The following is a 6,052-nucleotide window of genomic DNA, read 5'->3' on the forward strand; positions in this document are numbered from 1 at the left end:
CCTGTTTCAGATTCTGTGTCTCCCTCTCTCTCTGCCCCTTCCCCGCTCATGCTCTCTCACTCTCTCAGAAATAAACATTAAGAAAAAAAAATACAAAGATGCTCCCAAAAGTACAGAGTTTACGTATAGCATTCAAACTGCTTCCCCCAACGTTACCATCTTACATAACCTTAGTACTTGTATAAAAATCAGGAAATTATCATTAGTATAGTACTGTTAATTAAATTAGCACAGTGTTTGAATTCCACCCATTTCCTCCCTAATGTCTTCTTTCTGTCCCAGGACCCAATCCATGATCCACGTCATATTTAGTTGTCATGTTTCCTGACTTTCCTCTGATCTGTGATCATTCCAGAGACTTTCATGACCTTTACACTTTTGAAGAGTACTGGTCAGTGATTTTGTGGAATGGTCCTCATTTGGGGTTTGTCTGATGTTTAATAGATTGAGATCCTACACTTGGGGGAGGAATCCCCCAGAAATGATGTTGGGACTTTCTGAGTGCATAGTATTGGGGGCACATGATGTCCAGATGTCTCGCGACTAGTGATATTAAACCTTTGATTGCTTGGTTAAGGGGATGTCTGCTGGATTTTTTTTTTTTTTTTTTTTACTGTAAAGTTACCCAATATCCTAGAGGAGAGGCTTTGAGACTATGCTTACGTACTGTTTTTTTCAAGCTTTCACCCACTGATATTAACATCCAGGTTGATCTTTCCTGCAATGGTGATTTGCTATTTTCTTCCTTTGTTCAACATTTTTAAATGAGAATTTTTCTATAAGAAAGACTCATCCCTGCTTTTCCTTTTAAAAGTTAATTAATTAAAATCACGGATTCATTTTATTTTATGGATTATAATCAATGTGGTATCATTTACTTTGTTGGTTAAATTGTTCCATCTTTGCCCTCTGGGAGCCCACTTTCAGTTGGTTTTATAGTTTTTTTGAGAAGCCCCCAAACTTTTTCAGGCACTTCTTTATTTTTTGGTACCATAAAATGTTCCAAGCTCATTTTGAATTTTTCCTACCCAAACTCTGGAATCAACCACTTCTCCAAGAAGCCTTGATTCCTTGTACTGGAAAATCATTATCCAGAAACTGACATCTGAGTGCTAAGGTGTTTTTGTTTTTAATTTTTTACTGAAGTATAGTTGACATATAATGGCTATGTTAGTTTCGGGTATGCGACACAGTGATTCAGCAATTCTTTTATTGTTTTTAATGTTTACTTATTTTTGAGAGAGAGAGACAGAGTGTGAGGGGGGGAGGGGCAGAGAGAGAGAGAGGGAGACACAGGATCTGAAGCAGGCTCCAGGCTCTGAGCTGTCAGCACAGAACCCGATGCGGGGAACACGACGGGTACCCGAACCCAGGAACCATGAGATCCTGACCTGAGCCAAAGTCAGACACTTAACTGACTGAGCCACCCAGGTGCTCCTAATGCAATATCTTTTAAAAATAAAAATCAGTGCGAAATGATGAGCAAATGCCAAAGTTTTAAATAAAGAAGTGCCTTGCGGAGCCATATTAGAGCCTGAGGCAAAAGGAAAACTCAGTAACTCTGATCCTATCTTTATTTTAAAAATTTTGTGTTAAAATATTATCTTGATGACTGAGGCTTTGGCACCCCCTTAAATTCTGCCTTGCCCTCACCTGCCTTACCCTAGCCCTGGCCCTGGCTGGGATACTCCTGGATTGTTTAAGATACTATCGCCAACTTGCTTTTAGGTTTAGCTGAGGACAGCAAGCTGTCTTTTGTCTATGACACCAACCTTGCCACTCTTCAGTCTCCTCTTTTACAGAATGCTTTCGTCCTACTAAACCCTCGGAAGGTCCCAAATACTCTTCGCCTTTTCATACCTCTGTCTGGTGTATATGTTAAGCCTGCTGCTTGGAAGGCTCTTCTCCCACTTGATAAATTCCTAGTCATTCATCTGCCCCAGCTGAACCATCACCTCTCTGAGCCTTCTTTTACATCTCCAATTAGGATTTACTATTTGCTTCCTCCTGTCAAACACACTCCATTGCTACTATTTATTTATCGGTGTATTAAGAACAAATGTTCGCTTTAAATTGGTTTCAGAATACCATTGGGGACAGAATTGTCTTTGTGTCCTCTTTGAGGGCACAAGCCATTTTTACTTAGATATTAAAAGCAAGGTGACTCCATAACATTGGAAGCTTTGGGGATAGACGCATTTTCATTTCCCAGGGGACTGTTAGTTTCCCGAAGACAGGGATCGCGTCTTTCTTATCCGCTAGTAGGCACGTGGTGAGCTTTCGGTAACATTTTACTAGAACTTGGACTCAGCGTGCTAACACTGCTTCCATCACCCCGGTCCTACTGGTTGGTGGTGGTATATGTCCATCAGTGGAACAACAGAAACAAAACATTACTATTAAGAGCTCTTCAGGGGCGCCTGGGTGGCTCAGTCAGTGAAGTGTCTGACTCTTGATTGCAGCTCAAGTCTTGATCTCAGGGTCATGAGTCCAAGCCGTGCTGTTGGCTCTGCATGAGATGAAGCCTTACTCAAATACAAAACAAAACAAAACAAAAAAACCCAAAACCAAAAAACAACAAAAAACTAATAACTATGTGGAAAAATAACCAAATGTGAACTTAGTGGTAGAAATATAGTTAGTGATGAGACATAGAAACCCTGCAGCAGCAAAGGTCTGGAAGCCACAGAGGACAAGAGGCTGGTTAAGAAGACGGGGGCAGAGTTAATTTGGGGTGAAAGGCTTTAGGGGCATAGGAAAATAATCACTGCACTGCTTTCAACGGAATTCTTAGGATCAGAGATCTATTCTTTGGGGAAAGGAAAGGATTAGCAGCTGGCTATTCCCTTTTTCCTTGAGAAGCCACGGGAAAGAAACGAAGGAAAGAAGGAAAATAAAGGCAGTTGACTCTATCAAATCTCCTTGTGAAATTCTAACGATATGCCTCCTGGAAAGGAAACTAATAGGTACTTATTAATGAGAGAGCCCTTATCTATGAAAACTTTTTAGCAGGATGTACCTGGTCAATCTAGGGTGGCTTATGATAAACACGCCTGGAATCTAAGGATTTATGGGGCAGAGCTCTCTGGAAAATGGCATGGAAACTATGTAACTATGTGAGTATAACACTGAGGTATTTCATGACCCATGTCGTTCTTTTTGCTTTAGTAATGACAACATGTATCACTTGAAGATCTCCTATGTTAAATCTGGGCCAGAGCAAATTCTAACATAGCAAGAAAGGACCCATAGGGCAGTTTTCACAGACCCAGGGTTTCCAGAATTCACCTGTACCCCATAATTACCTTTACTCTTGAAATTATTAGTAACTCTTATTACTGGGCAAGATCGTATCTCCTGTGAGTCTGATTTGACAATCTGACCCTTTGTGCTATCTTATCTTGAATATCCAAGTCTTATACATAGTTTATATTTCTTTATTTCCCTTATTTTTTTAGAAATATCGCTTTAGGTGAGATATTTGTAAAACCCTTGTGCCTGATACATAGTACAGCATTCAATACTAGTTTATCCTCTTTCTTGTTCTTCAGATGCGTAGGCTTGTCTCAGTTATGCTGATGGAAAACAGGAGAGGGCACCATGTGGCAGTGGCATGTGGGATAGAGTTGAAAGATTTCACAAATACAAACGCTCGACATGAAGACCTGTTGAATATCTATACAGCCTTCCTTTCCTTTTTGGAGGTTTTTCTCTATCAGGAGCTCTTCTCTTGTTCCTAGAGGAGTTCCAAAAAGAAGCCCAGGGAACACTCATGGTAAGGCCATAAAGGTCATGAGTGGAAGGTCAGGGCTCATTCAGGCAGTGTGCCTTTCCTGTTAACGCCTCTCTCACTGTGGAACACCGTTCTCAGGTCCACAAGCTCAGATACCTGATTTGTTAGTGCCTCAAAAGAGAATCCATCTTTTAGGAACAGGCTCACATTAACTAAACTCACAGAAGCTAAAGTACACAAACACAAGCATGCCTGTATTTATTTATATGAAAAATGCAGGGAACAGGAGATATCCGTGTCCTCTGGCTGGCACATTCTCTATAAGCAGTCTATTTGGAAAACAATACTGGAGTCAGAAGGTCACTTGGTGAGCAAGCATTCATTCTGAAAAATTTACTTAGTGCCTATTAGAGGTACCAGAAACCTTTGGGAACAGAGGTTACAACTGGCAACAATATTTACAAATCCCTGCCCATGGAGGGGGCACATTCCTAAGGATGAGGAGCCAAGAAACAAGTAAACAACAATTAAAACTATCTCCAGATAGAGATAAGTCCTATAAAGAAAATAAAACAAGACGAGGAGATAAGGTGTACTGGGTGACGAGGGGAAGGCGTGTTAGTTGGGAAAGTATGACAAGAAAAAGCCAGCCACATGAGCTGGGGCCAGGGAAATAAGTGCGAAGGTCCTGACGCAGACAGAGTTGGCAAATTTGAGGAACAGAGGGAAGGCCAGTGTGGCTATAGGAAAGTGAGCGAGGAGCAGAGTGGTGGGTGACCAAGGAGAGAAAGAAAGTGGAGGTCAGTCCTCACAGGGCTTCAAGGGCTACGATGAGGAGTTAGAGCACTGTTCTTTGTGCCGTTGGAAGCAACTAGATGACTTCAGGCAGAGGACTAACTTTATAAATGACTGTAGGGCAGCTGGGTGGACAACAGATGAGAGGGCAGAGAAGAAGCAGGGAGACCAGTTAGGAGGCCACTGTAGCGGTCCCAGTGGGAGATGATGGGTTTGGGAAAGAGCCACAGTGAAGACCGGAAGATTCGAAAAACATTTTGGGGGTGCTGCTGATGGGGCTCCTTGACTGGATGTGTAGGAAAGGAAAGAATCAAATAAGCCTCCTGGGTTTGGATAGTCAGACAAAGGGTTTTAATGGTGCATGTTTTGATATCTGGCCGTATTATCCTTCTGAATTCTTCTTTTTGCCTGCCTCCAAGACCAGAGAGATGAGCCAAGACTGTCATTCTCCAGGCACAGGAGAGGTGATGGGGCACTGCCTAGTGCTGCCTTCTGATCCTCTTTCACTGTGCATCCATTCAACCCATTCAACCGGTATTTATTAAGCACTTCCTGCATGGCTAACACTGTTTTAGGTCTTGGGACTACAGCAGGAGGGAAATAACACCATCAAATATCAACAGTTTGTTGGGAGAGTTTGTGCTCTGTGGGAGACTTATTCGCCATCCCTCCCTTCTCTTCCCTCTTCCTTACAACCTCCCCACTGTGCCATAAAGCTTTCTTTGGGTCATCCCTCCACCAATCCACCCTCCCATCCAACTTTTCCGCCTCCATCCTCACTCCACCCTGGGCAGAGCCTCAGCAGGCTTATGCAGTCAGTTTCCCCAAGACGCTCTATTTTCCTTCCCCTACCTCCAGCTATGGTCACTCGGCTCTCATGAGTCTTCCCAATCTAGCCTGGCAAACCAAAGACTGGTCATCTTGCAGATGACGCGAGGCTGGGTTTTCTTCAGACACAATCTGAGGGATGAACTGAGAGACTGCAGGAAGCAGCTGAAATCACCATGAGTTCATGAAACCAAGGGAATCCTAAACTACCTAAAATACCTTTATCTCTGTGTCCTTAAAAAGTCCGCCTCTCTCTGGGTGCCTGGGTAGCTCAGTCGGCTGAGGAGCCAACTTCGGCTCAGGTCATGATCTTACTGTTCGTCAGTTTGAGCCCTGCATCAGGCTCACCGTTGTCAGTGCAGAGCCTGCTTTGGACCCTCTGTCTCCCTCTCTCTCTGCCCCTCACCCCCTTCTCAGCAATGAATAAACATTAGGAAAATTTAAAAAGCTCACCTCTCTCATTATCTCCTGCATCACATCAGAGCAGTGATTGGTACTGACCAGACCTCAGCTTGTTAATAGAGTGGTCTCTCCTGGACACTTTTTAGGTTAGTGTCCTCTCATTCTCTATAAGAAAAAATCACTTTATAATTGTACAACATTTTGCAAGTTAAAACGTGCTTTACCTATCTGACAAAGCGTCACTTCATCTTTAAACAACCCTGAGGAAGCAGACAGTGCAGATATTGACATGTC

This window comes from Panthera onca, chromosome A2, assembly GCF_046562875.1.
Source record: "Panthera onca isolate mPanOnc1 chromosome A2, mPanOnc1 haplotype 2, whole genome shotgun sequence".
Taxonomy (NCBI): Eukaryota; Metazoa; Chordata; class Mammalia; order Carnivora; family Felidae; genus Panthera; species Panthera onca.